The following is a 14,353-nucleotide window of genomic DNA, read 5'->3' as shown; positions in this document are numbered from 1 at the left end:
AAAGTATAGCACTCTAGTAAATTGCATTTCCCGCGTGTGATGAAATGTGTGTGTGAGCGATCACATGCGTTTTTGTTAGCAAATAGATTCAGCATTTTTTCATTCAAACGACATTTGAATCCGAATGAGGACCAGATGTAAAAGATGTTTCCCACGGGACATATTTACCCCAAGACTTTTATTTAGACACCATGAAATCAGCCCAATTGACATCTCCTTTAATCCTTTAATTCGAATAAATTCATAAAGAATCTTTCGGCTCTCTCAACAATCCTCCATCAACAAGCTTGATATCAAGTTCCAATGTGGAAATGACTGTCCATGTCTATTCAAGCATTCCATGGCTGGACAGGGCTGATCCCTCAAACCACGCAGAACTGACTGCCCAGTCAGTGAGACCAGTCAGTAATGTTGCCTGGCATAGACAGTCAACCCTTTCATCCACAATCATATCAGAAACCCTCTAAATACATAAGCTACGAGGGGCACCTTTTCTTTTTTGTTTACTTATTCTGGATCAGATCAAAAGCATACAAGCGCACAGTAACATTTATCGTTAGCAATTTAGATGATGCACGTGTCTAGGGGACCATGACACAATGTTCTCGGGATGTTCCAACAACTCACCGTTTACAGGGCACTTTAAACATGACTGTAAGCTTCCTTAACAACACATAAGCAGTTTGAAAACTCCTCGCATTGCTGCGTATTCCGGAACTGTGGATTCCAACAGTGCCGTAGGCTAAAGGCTAATCCTACAATGGGTGTATCCTGGGAGCCCCCCAGTTCGTCTGGCCACAAGGCTAATATTGTAACCCCCCCAGCAGGACCCAAACAGGTGCCAGGTGGCATGTGCCCCCCCCCCCCCAGCTGTCCCAGATAAGCGGAATATGTCCGCTCCCCCTACTTCACGTCCCTGTGGCCTCCAACCTTCCTAACTGATAGATCAGTTAAGAGCCGGACTCAATCATGGGAAAAATAGAACTTTGTACAGCCACACAGGTTTACCACAACATTGTCAACATTTGGGTTGAATACCGTTTTCATGACCCCAGTATTCACATTCATAGTCGTCCAACTCTTCTCGAAGGGACGTAGAAACTAAATTACGCTCTCTCTCCAAACAGTAGAAGTAAGAAGTAGAGAGAAATATTTTCAGCAGGTGCAGGTTAAACATGTTGACTGTGGCCTTTACCTCCCTACAAATCACGCTTCAGCTATGCAAGTCACATTGCTTGCATGTTTTTCGAAAGACACTTTCAATGCAATGTTGCTTGAACACTTGCAGTTGTTAAGATGGCAACTGAGACCACAATTCTAGCAGAAGATGCAGTTGTAGAGTCCTGCTTAAAGGCTAGCCTTTATCTCCTGTTTGTTAGTATGGGCTTTAACTTTCATCTTAGTCTGAGGTTATCCTTATTTTAAGGCTGGTTTGAAGACAATGTGCGTTATGCATACATAGCTTAAAGTCCCAGTGTAGCTGACTATGATTGACTATGATTAGCCAATGACTGTCCAGCTGGATATCAGGTAGGCTGTAAACCAGGGTTAAGCAAATTACGCAGATTATGTCTGGCCCGCTTTTTGAGTGAGACATTTTATGGAATGCGTAAAGACAAACACCATGTCAGTCTTGCCAGGTCATGCCTAAACCAACATTTAAAAACCATAAAATGTATAATGAACATAGATTTATGCATAACTACTCTTTTCTGGCCTGTAAATGGATTTTGACAAAAATGTTGGCCCAAAAAAATATATATAATATGAGCCTCACGTTGTTTTGAAAATAAACTACAGTGTGAGTTAAAGATTGAAAAAGATTGCATCAGTACTGTAAGCAAAGATTTCTCCCATTATGTCTCACCTACTTTCAATTAACTACATGGTCAACATGCCCATAATTCAAAACATTCTGTACTGCAATACATCCAGCCATCCTAACCAGTCTGGTTCATTTCACCTACAGGGGCTGCATACTGATATAGCTGTGTGTGGTTTCTCCCCTATTGCCACCTATTACTCTCCCGGACTCCTGAAACTCTGTTTGCAATTTAAGCCCACAAATTAGAAGCGTAAGTCATCTGTTTTCCATAATCCCCTGTCAGGGCATGGAGCCATTGGCCCAGCATTCTCTTCTCTTCCTGGATTCGACCTCGGGTCTCCTGCTTCCCCTCCTGCTCCTAAATCCACTGCGGAATGGATAGATACTGCTAGTCAAGATCAAGTCTCTCTCTGTGTGTGTGTTTGTGGGTGAAGTGACGTATGTGTGTGTGTGTGTGTGTGGGAGTGTGTGGGTGTGTTGTCAGACTACGGCACATTCCGGATCAGGGAGGGCTGCATGCCTCCCTGAAACCGCTAGATGCATCTATGCCATTAGTTAATCTTCAGTGTTTAGAGATTTCGATCAATCTGACTTTTAGTTCTTGTAATGTGTTGGTAGTTTAGGCCTTTGAAATGTCAATGGCTCCTTGTAAATTAATCTCACTGCTTAGTGATATGAAAGAAACACATCTAAAACAGTGCTGATTAATTTGAAAAGCACCGATAAGTAGTAATAATGTGTAACAACACTGAACTGATAATGTATAACGGCCCAGTGCAGAGACCTGTCTGTCTGGGACAGCCACCCGTTTCTTTTCCTTAATGTAGTTCATCTTTCCAAGAAAGAGAGCGTATAAACCCATCAATAAACATGTAGGCCATGTCACCTCAGACAAAACCCTTTTAGATATGCATGCAGACAGACACAAGCACATCTGCATGCACTGTAGACATAGCTACAGAGTTCCTTATGTAATTTTACACCTAACGTAACAAGTTACTTAAATATTGCCAATTCCTAGTTATTACATCAAACTCATAATCCTAATTTGTTTAGCTCACTTGACATTTGTTCACCAGCAGCGTGTGACATAGAGAGAACCCAGGCGGCAATATAAACCCAGTCATAAATATCTTCTGAACAATTTCAGATAAAAATCTAATGTGTCTCCTCATGACCGCTGATTTCTGTAGAACTCTCTGCTAATTTATCAAGAAATACTTATGAATTAACTGTGACAAATCAGCGTGTAGGATTGCTTTTCTAGCCTGCTAGCTAAGCATGACTCAGACAGTGACTTCTTTAAACTCATAGGAAGCCATCTTGTTCACTGAAATATGTAATAGCAAAGTACACCAACAATTTGGAAGCAGTCTATACAAAAAACATTATGTCCAGTTATGAAAACAGACACTGTTTGCGCACATTTTAGCCTGTCGGCTAGACAGCCAGGTACAATTAGTTACCATATTTACCCAGCTAATTAGCATAGTGGGCTAGTGAGCAAAGCAAGACATTAACTTCAAGTAATTTAGCAGATGCCTGTACATTGTTGAAAAAACATTCGTTTAGACTATGTAACCAAATCATTACTTGTGTTGTTACTTTGTTGTGTATAAAGTCATGCTACTTACCAAACAGTCATACAGACAAGGGCCAAATCCTTGATGGACTGAAATTGAAAGTTACAACGTTTTGTGTCCGAAGAGGGCAATTCACAGTCATTGTAAATGTCATTAACCAAAACGTCCACCTGTCAGAGAGTCACTTTAACTTGACACCCAATAAGACTGTAACAGGGATAAAGATTAAAAAGGAATTGCATTTATTGGATACGAATGATAGGTGTCATAGATTCAAAATCAATAACTGACTAAATGAATGAGAAGATGCTTGACTCACCGACAAACTAATTGAACGTGAGATAATATCAAGTGGCAAATTGCTGTTCCTGGCTCGGTCTGTCTGTCTATGTGAAAGAAAAAAGGCATTTCAGTACTAACGCTGCTCTAATTGGGCTGAAGTAGGCCTGTTTGAAGCATCGGTGTACTCTGAATAGCAAAATGTAACACTTCACCCTCATTATAAGTTATCTAAAAGGCAAAGCCTCATGATAATGACCAATTTCCAATGGGTTGTACGTTAATGCAGAGGAAAAGGATGGTGTAATTGTGTTAAATCGCTAGAAGTATTTCAGCTTCAATGCTTGCAAAAAAGGGACAAAACAGAGTAGGCTAGAAACAGTTAAGACACTGTTAATCTGAATGGCTTCATATGAAATACAGTGGGTGTTCTGCTTTAAATCTCTAATTTAAAAATGGTGAAAAAAGCTAAAAGTTTATTAAGTAGTACATAGAAAAGTTAAATGGTATCTCCTTGTAATGGTTGTAGGCTATCCCTTTTCATCATACCCCAAATTGCACATGAACTCGTACTTTTGTAGGATAAAACACCTCACACCATCATGACTGTCATAATAGAGCTATCAAACCCAATTGGCGTTGCCCGCTGATAAAGATGAAATAACGTTTCTTGAAAAGAGTAATTTCAGGATTTTTGTTCCATATGGCACACTATTCACTTTGTAGTGTATTACTTTCCACCAGGTTCCAAAGGGAATTTGTGACCCGCAGAGTGAATAGGGCGTCATTTGGTTGCTAACCAAGGAGTTGGAGTGCTCAGAACAGGTGACAGTTGATAGCTACCCAATCTGCATTTCAAAGCCTTTTCCCTCTTCAACATGAGAGGCCGCTTAGCTCCTGGTTTCTTTGTGATCGCTTGCTGATGAAGCTGCTGATATTGGCAAAGCCTTACTGTGTAAGGCTCTTTGTGCTCCGTTATGCAATCGTTTATGTATCTGTTTGGGAAGTGGGATGGGAATGTTAGCACACTGTTTTCGTCTGTTCCTACAAGTTACTCAACAAAGACTAGAAGACAAACAGCAACTCCTTGTCACAGGGAAAATGCGTGGAAGGGAATCCATGCCAACTTATACCTGTGTGGTTACTATGTTGCGTATCTAACCTCTGAATAACACACTCAAGAATAACACACAACCCAATGTCACTCAACACTCTTTTTAGTTCTTGATGAATAACACAGAACAATCAGAAATGTGCCAATTCTTTCCATGAGGTGACCCACCAGCCCTTTACATCTCCCTAACCGCAGCTAAACTCATATTCAAACCCAACATCTTCTTACGCCATGTAATAGTCTTTGACCAACCACGTACTTTAAGAATCCAGCAATCTTTATGAAAGTCATAATTTATTTCACCAGGTCTAACACAAACCAAACTCTCAACCCATAGTTCGTGTTAAATCTAGGCAACGCTCCCTTGGTCCAAGCTAAACACATCTTGTCACGGTTCCAAAACATTACCTCTCTCCGACATGGTATTTTCTGAACCCTTAGGGAACCTTGGTCAACACTGAACTATAGCACGTAGTAGAGAAATAATACGGTGAGTGGGGGGTGGTTTGTCTTCGGGGGGGTGTAATGTAATGCGGTGCTCTTGATACATCCTAAAAACAGACAGTGTTTTCCATTCACCTGTGACAACAGCTGCCTCGTCGGTCTGCCAAGATATGCTGTAAGTGAAATACGTGTATTGATTGCGTACAAAAACCCTGACCTCATATAGGGCTACATATGCAAATCTCTAACACTTCCGTAACCTGTAAGAGGTGTATTTATAAATATAACTTCAGAATGCTGATTGCAGTGGCGCCAACGGCGATGTCCGCGATTTAGTCATTTCATGTACAAGACCCAACAAATCGTTGCTTATTCATGAAATGTAAACCCCTGACCTTGACTTATATTTTATTTGAGCAAAACCACCTGATGCAAAATCGATTTGTTACGTTCATTTCTTACCGTGTAGCTGCTATTCCCCACCTGCAGTTCACAAACAAGATATCATGTATTGCTTAATCGTCTAAGGCTGAGAACTTCTTCACAAAGGAACAGCGGCGATCGCTATCTCAGATTATATTTTCCAGTCGACCTGCAGCCATTCCCTCCAGGTCAACACTCATAGGGAGGTTTGGCTGCAACAAGGACATGAACAAATTAGAAAGAATTGCCTTAATAGTTCAACAATCGTGAATTGCTTCCCAACACAAACCTTAGCCACAGACGACGAGGGGAGTGATTCTATTCATTGTGGACACGTGCAGGTGTCAGGACTTCACACACTGCAGGGGAATACATTTTTTATGGCATCCTTGTAAACACTGCAAACTGATGTAGTCAATTAGAATGACTCAGAAACGGTCGGGTTCATGCCCTTGATGCCTGAAATAAGCAAACACTTTTATAATCCATTTCACTGCTTTAATGGATCTTTGACCTTGTCCCAAATGGCACTCTGTTCCCTTCACTGTGCCCTACTTCATAGTGGACGGAAAATGCTGCCGTCTGGAATCTGGTTACAGCAAGCCATGATTCAGAGTTTATACTGGCAAATGCAAAGTGGAGGTGAGCTGAACCACAACAGAGAAGATCGTAGTCTGGCTCAACCTGAACCATTTATGGCTTTACAGACTGACTGGTTGTATAGGACTGGGTAAAGTAACGCTGACCCATGTTCCAACTGACACTGTGGCTGCCAGGTTGTTACCGGGAGATGAATTCACTTTACACATTTCAATTCAGTTTTGTATTGAATAAAGACCCACAAAGCCACCGTTAGTAAGAAGTCATATCTCAGGACTTATCTTAAATGCGAACAACAAAACCAAATAATATGAGTAATACAATTCCAGTAGTACCCAATGTTACGGATGACAATTTACAGTATGTTAAAATGTTTTAGTTTTAAAGAGCTTCTTGGCCCCTTAGGGCCACCATCCAATCCGGGTGATTTATGTGTTCCTGTACAGTAACAGCTGTCATGTTAGGATGTTTCACTTTAAAACCGGGAGGGAAATGCTTGAAATTACTGTGCAGACTGTTAGGTGTTTGGAAATGTACTGAAACATATCGGGTGTACCGGTTTCATTACATTTACCATTATTTTAAATACTTTGTTCACCCTGCTTTATGCTCCATACCTGGCTCTCTACAAAAATACTACTTTTTTTTATCTGTCCATGACATCCAAGACTAGAAGGTTTCCTCATCATTTAAATATATTTTTATATTTTTATATACATATATATGTGTATATATAATTACTAAATGTCCCCTCTTCTTCATATTATTAATTTTAGGTTGTTTGTGGGCTGAGATGACTGTGCTGTTACTGAACCATGTGTGTTGCTGTAAGCCAGCTGGTGATAGAATAGTGCCTCACCCTTATTTGCTAAGTCACAGCCACAACCCTGTTAACACTGTTGTGAGGTGAATTGTCAGAATATGTGACCAAGCCATTAAAGAGCATACTGTTTGCTGTGAACATGACTCAGGGCTTAGTCCATTACTGTTATTGCGCGACCAAATACACACATTTTCACTTTCAAATCAAAGACATTGGGGGCATAAAAAAAAAAAAGCCCTAGTAACTAAATTCACTGATTACGTCATACTGCATTTTGATTATAGCTCTCGAGGGCCCCTGAAGAAAACGATGACATACACCAATCCGCTGCTACGGTCTGGTTGTGTTGAATGTTTGCTCATACTGCAGCTATGCTTCTTTGGCCAGGCCAGGTCAGACTGGGGCTGGAAACCAGCTAGGCAGGGGTTCCTGGGGGAAAGGTTCTGGACCGTGTGGCTGTGTACATTGGAGAGCAATCCTATCAGTGCTCTCTGCCTGGAATTTGGGTATTTTCCCCTGGATCAAGGCAGCTGTTGCTTACACACACACACACACACACACACACACCCACACAAACACACACAAACTCACTAGAACAGTGTTGCTGTGAATTTATCACCCCGAGAGAGAGTGACTCCCTGCAAGCAGAAAGTCTTTATAAAGAAATAGAGTCCCAGTCATTTAGACATTACATGCGTTGGTGGTTGAGTGAGTGTTTGTGTGTGTGTGTGTGTGTGTGTGTGTGTGTGTGTGGGTGTCTGTGTGTGTAGCTAGCTTTTGATCATCATTCCTGCAGAATAAGGACCTCTGTAATTCATGCTTTCCTGTCAGGTTTTATTAGCAGCGCAAACATTTAAGAAAAAGTATACCGTGAATGATGTTTTGTCAATCAACTTTATTTATAAAGCCCCTTTTTACATCAGCAGTCGTCACAAAGTGCTTTTACAAAACACCTGGCCTTAAACCCCAAGGAGCAAACAGCAGTAGTGTTTAATTTCATTGTGGTCAAATTTCTATTTACGTGGTAAACAATATCAATGGGGTATGACCGGGCATGCCAGGGTGTGACGTGGCACGACAATCCTGTCCAACCGGACTCTCACCGAGCCAGTTGGTGCTGACCCAATTAAGGACTACAGGGTCGATTTGCCTGGTCGCAGCGGCACAGCTGAGTTTTGAATTTGCTGATCCATTGGTCCTGTCCGTTTCATCCAGTTGACCCAGCCTGTTTAGAAGCCTTTATTTGTGCTTCTATGGGCCTGTTTGGAAGGTATTATAAACACCCCAAATATACATGTATATGGTGTAATCTGTGAAGTAAAACTTTACCATGCACATGGTTGCAATCCCATGTAATTACAATAAAATGCTAAGAACTAAAAACCCCTCCCCTCTATTAATTTAACTGCATCATTGTGATTATGGTAGCATTAACCCTTCTTTTTAGAGTATAATACAAAATGATTGTGTCATTGCACAGTATTTGTGACGATACAACATTTATGTTACAGCACATGTACTATAACAGGAAATGCAGATTTGTACATTAGAAGCTTCCTGTAAGCAACTGAAATTCCACTGTCATATTCACGATAACCAGTTGACTGTGTGAGGTACACTATAACCTGTTTGTCTGTAGCCTAATAAACTGGATGATTTTGTCGTAGGGGGAGGAACACAGAACGACTCAAACTTCGGGTATTACAAGGTTTACACCACCATTCCCCACCAAATATACTTTCCCAACTTAAACGGATCCCAGCTTTTCGCTGTGTATTCTGTCTTGTTTGAAATTTTACTGACAAATTGGTTTCTGTGTGGCTTTTTATGAATTTTCATAACTGACTTGTTCAGTGCGTACTTACATTAAGAAAGGTTAGATAGAAAACCATCTCTGTCCTAGTGTGTGAGTCTGTGTTGGTGTGTATTTGCAGATGTGCGTGTGTGTGTGTGTGTGTGCTTGCATGTTTGCAGATGTGTGTGTGTGTGTGTGTGTGCACGCAAGTATACAGGGTGTGTGTTATTCTGAGAATGTGTGCGCTCTGTGTGTGTGTGCTTGTGTGCGGGCGTATCAGAGAGCGTATTCTACTCCTTTGACTGGCTGATAGCAACGGGATGCCAGCGTGTATTTAAACCCTCCTGCTCGCCTTATCAGCAGGCTCTGTAAATCTACCTGACAGCTCTTTACAGGTAGCCTTAATCCTTCTGATTTAATTCAGTTTGGAACTGTCAGGAGCAGATCTCCCCCCCACAACCTCTCCCTTCCTCCTTCCCTCTCTCTCTCTCCCTCCTTCTCTCCCTCTCTCTCTGTCTCTCACTCTCTCCGTGGGGAGATCAAGCCATTATCCCATTTCTTGTGTTGCTGAGTTACCATAGTATTGAGGTTACTGTGTTGTTAAGGAAAGGAAAAGGCCAAATCCACCGCTCTGATTCCCTGTGAGCGATCAGCCCGCATCAAAACGTTCAGATTATATTTGTTGAGCATGTTTCAGTTTGGTAGGGGGAATTCGGCACGCGTTGGGTTTTGTAAATTTAATAAATAAGGTAATGCTACAATATTGCATGATAATATTCCTTTTATCTGAGTGTTAGGCATCAGAATAACAGCCCAAACCTTTCTTCCAGACGGCGCGAACCATTCAGTGGGATTTCTGTGCAACATGCACTTTGTGCCTCTTGAAATAAATATTTCAGTAATGACAGCAGTTCTGTTTGTCATGACACACGGTAGATCTTGACAAGGCATAGACAAGGCCCCGCTCATGACAATAAGGGCCTTCACTTGTTGGCTCACAACGGTGTGGGCGTTTATAATTGATGACGCTACCCGTGTTTTACCATCATACTTTGCTTCCCTTTTGGACTGAGACATTTTAACAGTGTTGTTATTGTCCCAGACATGTTAATCTGGGGTATGATAAACAGGGGTATTATAAACTGGGGTATGATAAAACGGGGTATGATAAACTGGGGTATGATAAACCAGGGTATGATAAACTGGGGTATGATAGTGATTCTATTTTGAGATTATTCAACAAATGAACAACATACGGTACCGTACATTCACAGCCAAAATGTGAGTACAAAAATAATTTTTTAAACTGCAAAAGTCCCAGAATGCATTTTGAACTGTAACCTGTTGTATGGTTTCCTGTGCGCCCTCTGTGATGGGCCAGCCTTCGCTAGTGGGCGCATGCCGGGAGATCTGAGAGGTTGTGTTATCTCTGACCTGCAGCTTTAGTCCCACTGTCTCAGCTGCCAAAACACTCCCATTCAACATTGTGCTGAGTTCATCAATGCTCCCAGAGCCACAGATCCCCAGCAGTGCAGGAAAGAGCAGGACCGTCACTCTTGCTGGCCATTACGTCTGGGGACCTCCGTGACAAGTCCGATCCCCCCCTGCCGTTTGCCTGGGCTTGGCTATCAACCTCCGGCAGGTCACGTCCACCAGGTCCCTGTACGGACGTCCACCACCAGTCCTCACACTCCCACGCCTCCCAGCCCAGCCGAAGATGCCCCGGCACAGGCCCTGGGCCCCCAACCCTCTCCCCTGTCACCACTGTCACTTGACTTTCACCACCAGCCTTCTTCTATCAGAAAACCTGAAGCCCCAGCAACTGACAATGGAGAAGAGCTGCCAAAGACTGACCCTTGTGTATATTTAGCGATGGCTTGCTTGGCAGGCACCCGTCGGAACTGTCGAGCTGTCAGACGTTCGCACTGCCGCCATTTGATTATGCTGTGAGGGGTCACATGGCGCTTGATTTTCTATTGTTCTCCCTTATGTTTCACTATGGGAGAAATTAAGATCTCAAGTGAAACCATTTCTATCCAGCCCAGCGCCCCAAACGGTCTGAAACTGAGGCCCTTACATCAGAACATAATTCTTCAGAAACATTTCACATACATTTCATTCGCCGCACTCTTGCTTTAAAATGAAGTCCATATGGGTGTGCTGTGTCCCTGTGGGAAAACCCTTTTTGGGTTTGTCTTTTGGTTTCATGCATCGAAAGTACAATGAAAAACCCAGAAACAACAATCACAGCAATATATTATATGTGTCCATTTCCCTCAGGAACAACTCCACCTTTAGCTGTGCCTTAAACACACAAACACTCTTTTTGGTCCTGACTTGACTAGAAGTGTGTTCCCAAGCCTCAGATAACCAAAAGCCCTGTCACCAATAGTTCTAGTCTTCTGTGGGGTTGCTGTAAGAGATGGTCCCGGATCTCTGAATGGTGCTATCCAGGAACCCAAAGTGTTTCCGCTTGGAACCAGAAAGGGTTATACCTAGAACCAAAAAAGTACTCCCTCGCAGGAACAGTAAAACAACCCTCATGGTAACCTTTCATTTTGCATGTATACGCTTATTTTACTTCAGTGTTTCTGGACACTGTAATGATGCACTTGTCTCAGAAGATGGTAAAAGTGTGTTGATATCCCGGACCGGCAGCCATTCCTCTTTGAATGTGAGAGTGGTTAGGTGTGTCCAGGCCCGTCCCTCAGTCTTTCAACAACTTTGTTTCTATTACAGACTCCAGCTTTAAACAGCCTCTGCTATGTGGTGGCAGCGCACGCTTCACCAGACAAGCAAACACATTCCACTGCATGAAAAAATTTGCAATAACGTGGTATAGTATTTCTCTAAACAGCGATCCTAGGAAACATTCATCAATATAATTATTCACCTTGGAATGGGTCGATAAAGCGGAGTGATGCGTTTGGTTATAATACTCCCAACTCCTGACTCCTAAATCCTAACTGTGGCCTAGAGTCCTAATCATTGGGTGACGGCACGCTAGAGTCAGAAATGTGCTTGTTACGTGAGAGTGCTATTCAGAGCATTAGCATGGGACTACCTTTCTCTGTGCACGTTATCGTACGCCTCCCAGATTGAATCAGATGTGTGTGAACATTGTGAAGGAGCATCACGCATGGCTGGTAGCCTTCCTTACCTCCCCTCCACTATCTAACCTTAATACAATCAACCACTTATGTGGTGCAGTGGTGCAAATACTGAGCTTCGCTCTTACATCTGAACTAATGGGCACGACAACTCCTTCACGACAAAAGGCTTCGGCGCGAACGCGGCACTCTGCATGGCCTCCTCCCCTTGCTGCACTACGGTCCGTGTTGTGTCGCCTTGTCGTTGGTGGTCAGTCGCTAATGGCTTTTAAACACCTTGAACTAATGCAGCCGGGACCAAATGTAGATGTTCTGTAATTTCTTCGGCGTCAACATTGACTGCACACGATAGATGTCGTGCTCATTTAAGAGTCTCTTCATTGGAATGCGACGGACTGGTTAGCTATGGGTTTCAAATTTAACCTAATAGGTTTTCAGGCGGAGTGTTTAAATGGTCTTTGCCAGGTTAATGGGATCTACAGCGATAGGCCCGTGTTCAACAATAAAGCTTCCCAGACTATTGCCGCAAGCCATGAGTCAAGTGTTATTAACCTCTGACCATTTAGCCTCTCTGCAATCAACCGTCCAACGCTCAGGTGAACTGGAATGCAGTTATGAATGTCTAAACATTGCCATTTGATGTTCTAATTGGATAAAGTATTCCTGCACACTCTCAGTGGCTAAAACATTGTATTGTAATCATCTGTTGGTTTGGGTCAGCATCCATAATAATGGCTTCTCCTCTGGCGCGGAAACTGACCTTCATATCTGGAGTCATCGTGGAGGCTTACCTAGTGAACCGTCTTAAACGATATCAGAGAGGCAGAATGAGTGGTGTTACCACCTTTGGTAAAGCTTGCGAATGGTCTTTACTATGGAGACGCTGAAGAGGCAATTCAGCACTCATTCACTGAACTGCGAAACGCATGTTGTGTTCCTCCGAACAAAGACTAACTCAGAGATACACATTGCCTGATTTGACACATTATTCAAACACACCACAAGATTAAACTCCCTCAAAAAAAAAATATCAGACATCTAAAACAGACATGTGGTTGTGATTTTTGAAGAAGCAAAGTCTTCTTTGTCTTGTGTCTTGCGCGTTCTGCTGTTTGATTCATGCTCATTTTCGTGTTGTTTTGTCTTTAAGTGGAAGGAAATGGGATTAGCGACACAGGAGGCCAAGTGTGTGGAGCGAAGTAGCGAACAACGTGTTCTGAGAATCCAATCAGTTAGGCATTAAAGCACCAGGCACACCTGGCAAGAGCTCCCCTGAAGATGTGACGTGGCCAAACAGCTGTACAGGTACTGCAGCTGGAACACTTTGGCTGCCTGTACTTTCCCGTCCGACTTCCCTCCTCTGTCACCCCCATCCCCCATCTACAGCTCCTTCCCAGCACACACCACCAAGTTCCCAACAGGTGCAGGAGTTCAAGTTTCAGCATTTCCTTGTGAGCTCCTTCGGAGTGTTTTTCAGAGCTTCACTATGTAGTTCTCTTTTTTCCATCTTTCTCTTTCTCAATCTCACTTTCTCTCAATCTCTCTATTTCCCTCTCCCCCTCTGATGTGCTTTGCTGGGAACAAGCATGGGATGTTAATAACCAGCAAGGTACACTAATCTCTGATTGCAACATTTGGTTTACCTTAATCTGGAGGGACAGCTGTATTAAAGCAGGAATTATACTAATCAGTTCAAGGCCTCTTGCATATAAAACTTCCCATTAGGCTTAAAGTACAACAGCTTACTGCTCATTCGCTAGGAGGCCTACATCTGCCTCTCAATAAAGCCTGTGGGAGGGGACAGGGTAGCTGAAGCAACAGCCAGGGATGTCTGTGGCTGGGTGGGCAGTGGGTGACAGTTACTGGGGGAAGGGTGGTGTTGGATGGATAAAGGAGGAGTGAGTCTAGTCGCCTCTTGCTTTCTCTCCCTCTCTCAGTCTCCCTCTGTACTCCTTTCACTCTCTGTTTGCTTCTCTTGGTCCACTCGCTCCCTTCTCTCTCTCTCCTCTTCTCCCTCTCTTCACTTTTTCTATTTTCTCTCTCTCTCTCTTTTTACTTCCATTCTCTCTGCCCCTCTCCCTTCGCTGTTTTGGAAACACAAAGCTATCTTTGAGGAATCTACCGCAGCATAGCGTGTGTTCAACCCCTATGGATGCTTCTTTTTTTCCTCCAGCATTTCCTCTCTCTCAATTTCTCAATTAAATTTTGATTTGAAGGGGCTTTATTGGCATGAAAAACATTTGTTTACATTGCCAACGCAATTCTAAAAAAACAACAAAAATGTAATTGAAAACAAGTAAGTAAATACTAAATAAATATTATAGCTAATGGTTAACTGAAATTAACATCCAGTGGCG

Source organism: Esox lucius, chromosome 22 (assembly GCF_011004845.1).
Source record: "Esox lucius isolate fEsoLuc1 chromosome 22, fEsoLuc1.pri, whole genome shotgun sequence".
In the NCBI taxonomy this organism is placed as follows: domain Eukaryota; kingdom Metazoa; phylum Chordata; class Actinopteri; order Esociformes; family Esocidae; genus Esox; species Esox lucius.
Note: the sequence above shows the minus strand (reverse complement) of the source record.